Source organism: Myiozetetes cayanensis, unplaced genomic scaffold (assembly GCF_022539395.1).
Source record: "Myiozetetes cayanensis isolate MyiCay16 unplaced genomic scaffold, myiCay2020 scf3, whole genome shotgun sequence".
In the NCBI taxonomy this organism is placed as follows: Eukaryota; Metazoa; Chordata; class Aves; order Passeriformes; family Tyrannidae; genus Myiozetetes; species Myiozetetes cayanensis.
The window spans coordinates 9,508,816-9,521,378 of NW_026087521.1; the positions used below are offsets into that span (position 1 = coordinate 9,508,816).

Genomic DNA, 12,563 nt, shown 5'->3' on the forward strand with positions numbered 1-12,563 from the left:
TGCTCATAGATAATATTTAATCAGTTTTGCAATATTAGACAGAAGGCTTACCATTGTTGCAGCTCTTCCACCTGAAGCAAGTGCTTTTATGTTCTGTGTTTGTCAAATACAGTATCCAGGAAGCAACCATTCACAGCAGTGGAGAATTCTACTCTCTATTAACAAGGCAGACTATTTTCTGACACATATTTCCTAAACATGGGGCAGCCTCTGGTTAGCAGAAACATAGATGAGAAGGAAAACTACTTTTATTCATCTCTTTGAATTTAACACAAAGTTTGGTTTAGTGAAGAATTTACAAACCTTTCATTGAGAAGATTTTTTTGCACTGTGTTCTATTTATAGAATGTAACAACACATCTGACATTGCAGAAAAGTGAAGTCCCAATTCAGAAAATTTCAGGATTACTCTGCCTATACAACTTTGTGTGTATACATCATATCTAGTATGCAGCCATATGATCATACATTTCCCTCTCCCTGTCCCTGCACAAGTGCCATGTCTACTTCTGTGAACTGATGGATATCTGAGGTGATGTGAGACTCTATTATGAGGGGAAATTTTACTGTTACATCAAGAAAATAAGTTATTGTCAGCCAACAAAAGCCCCTGGTGCTAGAGAACTGAACCTGAAGCCTTGAGATTTGGTTTCCAGAAGTCATAGTCTTCTCAAATGATCTCTGAAAGGGGTAGTAGCTGTGTTTCAAACCATTAAGAAGCACACAGAAGAATCAAGTGTGAAGTTTCTCAGTTTTAACAGTATTCCTTTGACCTTAATGACGCATTAACCACATGTTTTGTGTGAATCCTGTCCCAGAAGGATATTTTATCTTTACTGACTGTAAGAGTAGGCTAGATGATTCGCTCACACATCCATGTTCATAACGTGCAAGCTTCAGCTCAGATGAGATCACCACTGGCCTTTCCTAATATTTGAGTGCTTCATATTGCAACACAATTTAGGGCAGATGCTTTAGATGCACTTTTCAAAAGCCCCAAACAAACTGAAAACAAAATCTTGAAATCCTAACACAAATCATCAGATTCATACAAGCATGGTTTTCCAGCACAGGATCTCAACAACACAGAAATGTCTATCACTTGAGCTTCCTGAGGAAGTCTGAGGTTTACCCAGCATGGAACACTGATTGGAGTTTTTGTAGGTGGATTTCACACATACCTGCTGACAAAGAACAACAAGGCTTGCTTGTTGAGACAGTCAGTCTCCAGGTTTTGGTGAGGAGTTTCTGCTAAGAGTCCTTTTTGCTCATCTAATCTAGGTTTGATCTGGTCTCTTCTGCACTTGTTGTGTCTCTTTTTCTCTACCATCTCATCATTCAGCATCATACTGCTGATCTCATATGCAACTTTCCATTCTATTCCTGCTGGGTTTCTTGCCTATCTTTTCGTCTCTCCTCAGCCTATTCTGTGTTTCTGTCTCAGTTCCTACCTTTGCTACTTGGCCAGTCTGCCTTTCTTCTTTACATCCATTTATTGTCTCTATTTTAGGATCTCTCTCCTCAACTTTTTCCAAAACAGCACCTCTCTCTGGCCTCTGTAGTTTGTTTTAGTATTTCCAAAACATTCTGTCCATTGTGTGTGAACAGCCTGTCCCAAATTTCTGTCTCTTCTCTTTCGCAGGAATGTCCCTCCCCTTTTTCACATTTCCTCTCCATCCCTAGTTCTCAGTCCTGTAGTTTTCTCCTTTATGATTTTTCTATTTCTCCTTCCCTTCCTTGTTCTTTGCTTCCCAGTTTCTGGTCTGTTATCTCCTACTTCCATATCCCATTCTCTTGCCCTTTTTACTTCATTCAGTTTTCCTCTCCTCCCCTCAATGCATAGACCACATGAGTGTAGAGGTCACCTGAGAGACCACAGCAAGTGGTCTGATCTTTAACTGCAGAGGAGGTGGGACGTTCTCCAGGAGTGATGCTCACTGGGTTGGAATACACCTGTGTGTAGGATCTCAGCTGATAAAATCTCTGCAATGATCTGTAGGTACTTTTCAGGCTAAAATTTTTTGAACACCAGAGACTAAAATGTATCCTTGAGTACACAGTGTTGAGGTTTTAATCTACAATGCAGAAGCAATAGGAAAATGAGTTACAGAGGATTTCTGACTTGAGCAAAACAATGAGTTAATCTCTCAACCACTTTGGCAGGCATTTGCATGTGAAGACACATAGTAAAATAGATAATGAAAAGCCAAGAGACTGATGCTGTCACTCTTTTTTTCCCTGAGGAAAACATTAGTTTATGTAGTTAATATTCGGCAAACTCACAACCTTCTAAAGCAGTCTTATAATGAAGACTACTGGTCAAACCTAATAATCTGTAGTGCTACCAGATTTACTGCAGTGACATTCATGTGGATAAAAACAAAAAAAACCATGAGTGTGTGAATACTGTAGGTAAGTTTATTTTTGAAAGCCAGAATTTATAATGCACTACAAGCAAATAATGTTATCTCAGAGGATATCCACAGATGGTTGATATGTGCTTGTAATCCTAGGATTAAAAGCTTGAAAGGGGGATGTTTCCATGTAAGATATCTCTCTATATCAAAGCCATTTGTTTGACCTAAGTTGCATGATGTCTTTCTCTAGCCACAACGTTTTAATTAGGTGTCTTGCCTACAAGGGAGAATGCAAAGACCTGAAAGGTGTGAGCCATGCAGTCTCTCCCACTTTCCTCTTGTTTACAGGCTATTGTCACTTTACCAATTTTTGATGCATTCCTTTTTTCCTGCTTGCTACCCATTAACATTTAGTCAGATCTCTCCTGAAACAAACCACGATCTTGGAAAAATGAAGACTACAATACATGAAAAACATCACACCTGCATGCTTGTCACTTTTATTCACAGAACTTGCCTTCAGTTGCTCTAGATTTAAAAATACTTACAGTCAGATTGAATTTTCAGCTTTTTTTCTGATTCCAGCTCCAGAATTGTTTGGGCCAAACCTATAGTCTTCATGTAAACTTAAAAAAAGAAATATATTTCTTTGGCTTTTCTGCCCCTTCTCCCCCCAAAAGCAGAATGATTAATACAAAAAGAAGGAGCAGAGTGCTCCTATTATAAAATAGTAAACATGACTTTCTGTCAACAGCTGTAATAATCAGATAGACTTTTGGTAGGAGAAATGTCTTTCCTTGTTCTAGGGAAATGTAATTTTAATTTGGCCAAGTGTGAGGTTAAAGCTCTTGGCAAGGACATGTAACAGACTGTAACCATTTCACAGCCTGGTCAACCTCTCCCTGGACTCAGGGAAAGAATTCCGACTGATTCAGCTGAAGTTACAATCTGTGTCTGCTTCACGCAATTGAGTCTTCTATGAAGATCTCTAAAGTGATCAAGATAACTCTCAAAGTAGCACAATTAATACATTATCAACTGGTGTGAATTGATCCTTCATAAATCAAGCAGGGCTTTTTCAATTAGCTGCTGTGCTATGCAAGTTCATGGTGCTCCCATGACTTGTTGAAAGTATCTTAGGGTTCATCAGTGCTGTTTACACTTCTATGTGCATTAAATGTCTGGGGTCTTTGTGCTGCAGGGAATTATACTACACAATGGTCTTTTCTGGAGAACTGTAAAATTTTTTTTCTGACCATGATGGAGAGGGATAGGAGCACTGCCTGAATTCTCAATTAATTTAATTTTAGACTGGGAGACCTTTTGACTAGAGAGAATGTAAAATTTTGGATGTACCTACAAAGGAATAAAAAAATAAAAATCTAGATGACCATTAAACTTAGGTGAGAGATGTGTTAGGTGAATAGCTGCCCTGTTGAGATCAGTGCCTATGTAAAAGTCTAATTTATTCTGCGGTGTGGACATAGATAACCAGGCAAAGCATTATTAGTATTTAAGGTGTTTGCATTCGACATGTATTAAATTTCATGAAATCACATTTAAGGAGAAGAATCTCCTCAGAAAAGAATTCCCTTTTCTTTGGTCATTGACAACTTTCTTACAGTGACTTGGAATCACGGTCTTGTCGTAGTGAATAACCACTCTTTCTCCTGCTTTTGCATTTATAATACAGCCATTTTAAACCATTGCAACTCTCATTAATCACAACTTTTGAAAATATCTCTATAGAGAGGACACAAAATGATATATTAATGAATATTCCATGTAATGCTTAATAAGAGAAAATATTTGGGAGTTTATTTAGTGAATTATTTCAATGATTCTGTCTCTGAAAATATGAATATGCTTATGCCAATGGACATTTTGCACACCTATTATCTTGTTAGGAGTGATGACAGCAATATAATGACTGTAATAAGCAGAACTGTAAAAGAAAGCTTGGATGCCATTAAATTAAATTTATTTAAATGAGGCTCCTAGCCTTGACCAGATAAACCAGTATATCTAGACTAGAAGAAACAGACAAAATAGAGGTGGGTAGGAGATGTAGAGGCAGGTGAGAGCTGAGGCTTATTGTGGTGTGCAAAAGAAACATGATCTTTAATTTACAGATGTACTCACTAATTGATATTTGCCATACAGAGAGAATCCTGATCCAGCCAAGAATTGAGCTTTGATTTTCATGTTTCCATTTAGAGCTTTAGCTCCAGGTCATTCTTCCTCTGAATTAGTTGTGGTAAATTATTACTTTGGTGGTATGAATCCACACTACTACTAGTAACATCTAAGTGTGAGTTCCATGATTGTGTTTAAAATGTAGTTCCTCCTTTGTGTCCTTCAAATCTTATTTATACCGTCTGGGAATGGTCTCAAAATAGTCTTCCAAAAATAGTTTTAAAGCACATTTTTAAATCCTGCTTTTTTGGACATTGCTAGGAATTTAGGTGAGATCTGGAAGAACTCCAACTTGGATTTAGTACCAATGTAGTATCCCTATTATAGTAATGCGAAGATTGCTTCAACAAGGCAGGAAGTCAGGATTCAAGATGCCAAAATACTCAGCTGGTTGAAAACTGGCAGAACTCCACTGACTGCAGTGGATTACCCTAATTAACATTTGTGAAGAATCATGCCTAAAAACATTTAATTTACAAGTCAAGCAGGTAAAAAGTACTTTTAAAAAAATACAAGCTGATTTTCACACAAGAAACAGAGGCTATAGCTGGACCATAGTGCTGCTGTAGTTGCCCATCTGAAGAGGACATTGTTGGGTCCTTTCTATGATTTTTTTTTTTTTTCCCTAGAAGGGCAAAGGGAATGTTTATAAGGAGGTGTTGTATGTATATACATCTTGAGACTTGAAAATAGGAAAACAGGATACAGAGGAAAATCTTTGATAAAGAGGTACAGGAGCCTTAGTGTGCTTCTTAAACTGTCTCTCAACAAAGCACAGCTTAGTATATTCTCTCTAGTGTTATAAGTATGGTGTTTAAAAGCAAACAAAACTAAACAAAAACAAAAACAATGTAGACATGTAATTGTCATTTCAACTTAAAAAGGTTCATGTAACTTTGTCTTACTCATGAACTCTCTAAGCACTCAGGCGTTGTGAAGCTGCTCTGGTGTGAATGATACAAGCTTTCTACAGAGTAAATAGACTGTTAGAAAAAAAAAGTAAGAAGGAATAGACAGCGTCTCAATAGAATTTTAAAATCCATGTAGCAAACTAAATATCAAGGCTATATCTGATTGTCTTTTAAAAGACAAAAAATTGTACAAAGGTCAAAGTCACATTCTTTACCTAAAACAGATACCTTAGCATACAGGGGGGGAAAAAAAAAAAAAAAAAAAAAGAGGTGAAGAGCCTACTGAACTGCAGAATTAAGTAAATACACAGTACCATTTTGATGAAAGTATGCTCAACTTCCATTTTTACATAGACGATTCACAGCAAAGACTCATGACTAAGCTAATTGACAGCTCTTTTAATCTAATAAACTACAATGAGTATGCTTGTGAATTCCAGCTCCTAAAATACCTCTAGGGACAGGAGAGAGAAGGAAGGGAACCCTGCAGTACCCAGAAAGGAAGACCTCGGAGTAGAGAACATGCCTTATAGCGATGCCCAAGCTTGTCTGTTCCAAACTGATTGAAGAGAATCCTCTTTTACAGAAACACTGCATTAAAAAACGTGGGTCTGTGTTAAGAGCTTTGACGTGACAAACACACTGGAGCTTCACTATGGCTGTTGTGGCAAAAAAATGCCATCTTGTGCTATGTAACCTTTTCAAGCAATGGCATAATTGAATGAAGCAGCAGACAGAGAGGCAGTTCTAAAGAACTCTACTCTCTGAATCTGTTTGCTTTTTGATACATCGCTGGAAAAACAGTTCATGCATGATGTTCATAAGGCATGCTGTTATTATGGTCCCAGGAGCTGTAGAATGAACCCATATAGACTGACTTGGCCTTTAAATTATATTTGTACTGAGATAGAAATACTGTTTCTTCTTCTAAAATGAAAAGAGAGCTACATACGGGATATGTGATATGTGCTGATGAGTTCCGTTCAAAAAACGAGCCCACCAACAACTGTTAGAAGATTTTTATTTATTTAATCTTTTGAATGTTGTTTTATAATAATTAGCTCTTCCTTACTTAACAACGCAGCCGAGGTTCTGCAGGAGCACATTTCATCCACTGCTCAGTGTGAGGTCTGTGTGCCTGATGCACAGATGGTGCGAGTCTGCTGAAACACTCACATTGGCAGCAGCTTCCCAGGCCACGCTTTTAGCTTTCCAGGTCTTGGATCAGTTTCTGGAATTTAACTGAGATGAGTGACTTTGAAGAGAGACTGGTCTCTGATGTGAACTGCCCTGGAGCAGGGATGGTCAGGAAAGCTTCCTTCCACCAGAAGGAGTTGTAACCCAGAATAAGTTTCTGTTGTTGGACTCCACAGATTTTAGCTAAGCCAATGTTGTGTTCTAGAGGATCTATGGGCAGAGGCATGCCACTAACTTAGACCTACAGAAGGTGTCATATAGTGCTTGTCTTGTTCTCTTTGTTATCTTTGTAGAGGTCTGTGCAAAGGGAGACTTTACCAACTTACTTGAACTTCATGTAAAATTTGTATCTGAATGTTCTTCCCTATTTTCATAGGTGTCTGCAATTCTTGCTTAAGAAGGTGGTTTGAGAGGCAACTTATCTGTAAACATTGTTGTTTTTATTATTTTTCTCAATGAATGGCATGATATTTATGGGGCTCTTTCTTTACAATCATAAAGTAAATGGGATGAATTAGCAAAGACTACAGAAATCTGAAATTATTTATTGAAAACATCAAACAAATCCATGGATTTGAAATTTCCATTTATTTTTACCATCTTTATTAATAATTTATTTATTTTAAAATACTGTACGTGTCAAATTGGATTTAGTTTGTATACGCTTTAGCCAAAGGCAAAGAATTTTGTACCTCCTACTATTTTCTGATGAACTACCAGATGGACCTAGGGCATATATGGACACATTCCAAAACATGTTACACTTACCTTGTTAAGGTTGAGGTAATGGAGACTTTTATGATTAAGAAAAATATAAAGAAGAAATATGAGAACTACTTTTTTTTTTTTTAAAGATAGTTTGATTTTAAGAATAACAACAGAAATAAGTATATTCAGCTTACATTTCTCTGGAATTCTCTGTGGACTTTGTAAGTCTGAATTTTGTTTGACTATTCTGATTGTCATAGATTCTGAGGAGTTTGTCACTATTTTGACCCTGGACTTTAAAACTTCTGTCTTCTGACATATAAAATAATAAAATTGGTCTGCAGTCTCCATCCTTCATCCCTGAAAATGGAAAATGTTACTAATATCACAACACTTATAGGCACAACTGGTGTAACTCTAAAGCTGTCCTGGATGTAGACTCCCGTACTCTAAGAAAAGATTAAACATTCAATTATATGGAGAAGACTTTTCACTCATATAAAACAAAACTAAATTTTGGTTTAATCTTGAAATGAAAATTTTTAAAAATCAACTGTTTTGAAGTTGTTAAACCACTTGTATCTTCATTGTGTTGCCGGGTTTATATTTGATAAAAATTCCTTGAGTTCAGGCCATTTTTTATGAGTGATTCTGGTAGTCTACAACTGCAGTTTTCCACAAAAAGCACAATTTTTCTTTGTTGTTTTTCTAAGGAAAAGAAGGAGAAAAATTAAAAAAAAAAGGAACTTTTTTTTTTTTAAATTAGTAGTGTATAATAGAACAGATAGTTATCAGAAAGTATGGCTGAGTGGGAGTATATGAGGCCAGGCTCTGAAACACTTGAGTTCCTTCTAAGCATACATAGGCTGTTGTACAATATTCACACCTGTGTCTTTTGCCTCACCCCTAAGCCAAGGACACCAGTCTGCTGTCTGAGCCGGGTGTGGTGAGGGGAAGTGAGGTAGGGATTACTTTTTGCATGGAATTATGACGGGGTTGGTACTGTGAAACGTAGTCATTTCAGGTATTTATTGAGGAGTCAGAGTCCATTTACCAGAATTAAAATAATGTATGAGATGAGTTAGCCTGGTTAGAGATTCCCAAAATCATTAATTGTTTTTTTAACAATACAGTATTAAAGGTATGTCCCATTTGCATTATACTACTGTCACTTTTATATTGTGCATATAACCAAATGCCAAAGCTACAGGCATTAAAAATAGAATTTTTCAAAATAAATTCTGTTGAGTTTACACATTGCTGACCAATGTCGAGATATGAGGAAAATGAAATAATTTTTAAAAATGCAGGCTGGGGAATTTGAAGACATATCTGCAAGTTTTCTTTGCAATCCAAATGAAAATGAAGAGATTGTCAAGACACAGGGAGCCTCATTTATTATTTGCAGATGCTATTCTCCCTCTACTCCCTTAGCAATAAACTGACATTTTGAAGAGTTCCTTCATCCAGCAGGCAAAACCAGCTGTAAGTCACTGAGAATAGGTGGCTGCATTAACAAAGCTTGCTTAAGCTCAAGGGAAGAGATGGCTTAATATTACCGTAGTTTTAATTACTATTTGATGATCTGGATAATCTATTATCAAAGCATTGTTCTTGATTAATTTATAATTTTCCATTGGCTTTAACAAGAATAAATTATGTCCTGGTGGTGCTTGTGTTCAGATTGTTTTCGTGGAAGCTGAGAGCAAATTAAACATTTTCCTCAGGAAAAAAATCGCACACCACAACCAAAAAAATTCTAAACATTAAAGCTAATCAATTTCCAAGTCTTGTGATTAGAAGATACCAAAAAACTTTTCTAATTTCCTGAGATTTAAAATTTCCCTTTGAGAAGAGAATCAGTAGGTGTTAAATTGCATTAAGAGCAGCTGAAGCAGGACAAAATTTCGGATGAATAAGTGAGTTTGAGAAATTACATAAGTGTCCATGTCCAAATATAACAGAAGTGCAGAAGAAATGTGGAACGCTTTCTTCCTATTGTTCTTCTTCTGTTACAAGAAAGATCCACTTGTACTCCTCATGGATTGGGATTTTTGGGTTCTTACCCAGTCTCAGCTAAAAGCCTGAGCTAAAACTGCTGTGAAACCAATAAAGTATGTTATTTAATACTGTATTAATATCACTAGGAAGCAAAATTATTAAATGCCTAAAAATACATTTTCCTTAACAAAAGATGTTTGTGCAGAGCTGAATTCAGCACAAAGCTGAATTCCTTGTTTCAGGAAGGTTTAAATACAGAGTGACATTTACAAAAAGTCCTTCTTAATCTGAAAGTCCTCTGGACTACTCTGGTAATTATCAACAGTCAAAAGTGGATGAAGATTCTTACAAAGTATGCCTGATTATCTGCTTTCCTTTGAGTAGGCCCCTACATGAGCCAGTTGACTCTGGCACTACTTAGACTCTCTCTGATGTTAACTGAGCATGTAAGTGTTCCCAGCGTCTTGCAGAATTCAGTCTGAGTGTTTCACTTAAGAATGAACTAGCTCTGATAATTTTTTTCTAATGTGCATGTCACTACTATGATATGTCATGGTTTTCCACACTTCAGCTGCCCTGTCACTTGTCATCCCAGACCTTTACAGGAGTCAGTGATCAGACAAGTGATTCTGAAAAGCCACAGCTACAATAAACTGTTGGGGTGTTTTTTCCATCTGTGTTGTTGCCATGAATTTCAAGAATGAAGGCATCTGGGAGTTGCTAGGGAGCATCTGTAATCTTATTTATACATTATAGGGAACAGAGAGTAAGACATATAAAATAAACTGGTTTCTTTGAACATACAGAATGCTTCTTGGGAAGGAGCATTTTTCAATGTGTTTCAAAAAGAATTACTTCTAATTCAAAGAAAAAAAATGTCTTGTGAGAAAGAAAACTCTGGTGTGTATTAGAAATAGAAAGTATTGATAGAATTTAGGAAATAGATTACACTGGTAAGAAGATAGAATTTCCTTCTCTGTGCAGATTGTATAGTTGTTTGTGACTACTAAAAATCGGAGATAAAGGAGAATATCTACAGTAATAAAATAATATCTAGCAATAATAACAATTCACGTGAATTGGAGTGGTTATTTCTGTTTTCCAACTTTTCCTGCTCCCAAAGTCTCATTATATGCTTGGATGTCTGTTCTGTATGTTCTCTGCTTTTCTCTCAAAAGTGAGATCATGACAGGTAACTTCATGGCCTTGATAAAAAAAAAAAATTAGTAAATATGTGGGTGTTAGTAGTTGATATTTTGTTAGCTGAACAATGTTATTAAAACTAAAACTGTGATTCTGTAAAACATTGGGTTTTGTTAATAAAACTATAATTTCTTAGGTAGTTTTTGGTTTGGTTTGGTTTGTTTTTTAAAATTTTAACATTGCCGAAAATTTCTGCAGGAAATGGACCTCTTGTTTTCCCCCTAAGCTAGCTGTTTCCTTTCTCCTGAGGATGAAATGCTAGATTTTTTTGGGGGTAATGATTTTTTTGGTAGGCAGAGGGAGAACAAAGAGCAGTGAATGAATTCAGAGCTGACCAACATCCTGGGCCAAGTTGATGTATAAATTGGAAAAAAAATCTTACTTTATCTCATTAGCTTTTTTATTATTATTTTATATGTTATGGTTAATTAGATGATATGGTTATATATTAATTATATGATATGGTTAATTAGACAAGGATTTTTCTTCAGTCAAGAGTTGTAAGGTAACTCTCTTTTGTCTAATTGTGGAGCAGATAGAAATGTTGTGTATGTGGAAATGCCTGTTCTTTTCAGGAACTGTAAAGGTGCCTTTGGTGCTTGCTCAGCCTTAGGTTTATAAATCTCAAAGGTATGTAAACCCCAGCTGTTCACAAAGAGGAAGGATCCTTCTTCAGTTCTTTCTGGTTTTAGCAGAGGATTACACATTGCAGAGAGACAGCTTTGACAAGCAATGAACCAAACCTGGGTTTCATCCAGGGCCTCCAACCAGGAGTAAAAGGAGATGGAGCCAGAGATGGGTTGGAGACAAGGCTACAGCATGAGTCCAACACAGAATCATACATTTAGCCAGGTTGGAAAAGACCTCTGAGATCATCAAGTCCAACCCTTGATCCAACACTGCCGTGGTTACCAGACCATGGCACCAAGTGCCACATCCAGTCTCATCTTAAAAACCTCCAGGGACAGAGAATCCACCACTTCCCTGGGCAGCCCATTCCAATGCCTGATTACTCTCGCTGTAAAGAATTTCTTCTTAATATCTAACCTAAACCTCCCCTGGCAGAGCTTAAGACCATGCCCTCTTGTCTTACTTCAGAAAAGATTTAATAAACATCTGAGGGTCTGTCTAGGTGACGGGCTAACTATGGCATAGGGTTGAGGTCCACTGAAGGAGCAGGGTGGAAACAGACACACTTATCCCAGAGCCCAGGACTGGGTTGAAGTGGAGCTGGTGGGCAGAGTACAGGCAGGGGTACAGGCAGAGGTTCCTGGAGAGGCAGATCATGGTCACTGAGGTCTGTTAGTGCCACAAGGTAGCCAAAAGAGACTTTTTGGAAGGACTGGGGGAACTGGCCATGGGAGGCCCTCTCCAGAAGTGGGGAATGGGCAGGAAGGGAATAGTTTACACAACCTTTATTTAAGTTGCGCTGTATTCGGAGGGGTTTTTAAAATTTATTTATCAAGTTAATTACTTTAGTATATAAGCTTATAAAACCTGGCTCAAGATTTCACAAATACTTTTAGTATTTTGGTATAGCTGTTGTCAGAAAAGATGGAGGAAGACTCACCACAAAGTTTTGGTTGATTTGGCCTTGCAAGTTCCACAGTATCTCTGAGCAGTAGTTTTGCCATCATGGGAGTTTCCAGCTGGTCTAGACTGGTGATAAAACTTTTGGTGATAAAGCACTGTTTGTTGACAAAGGTGTCCCATCAGCCCAGCTGAGCTAAGTGGTCTTGAAAGTAGTATTGAGATATTAAAAACATCCATGGATTTATGTGGTACAGATAAGTATTACTGGAATTGTTGAGCTATTTTGTTTCTCTTTTCCAAAGTATATATCAAGGTAGGAAAAGTAACTGTGAGTTTTGGCCAACTTTTGAAATTCTGGGTTTGAACTTGGCTTGTATGACTTCTACATCCATGAAAGTATTCAGTGATGGAAAGGAGATTAGCTTGTTCATGTTCCATGTTTGGGCTCTCAGCCAGC

General features: G+C 37.1%; 1 protein-coding gene across 5 annotated transcripts in view; it reads left to right on the plus strand.

Moving 5' to 3' along the window:
- CACNA2D1 (calcium voltage-gated channel auxiliary subunit alpha2delta 1) overlaps window positions 1-12,563 on the plus strand; it is an 843,568-nt gene that overhangs the window by 49,577 nt on the left and 781,428 nt on the right. The gene's annotated exons all lie outside the window — the stretch shown is intronic.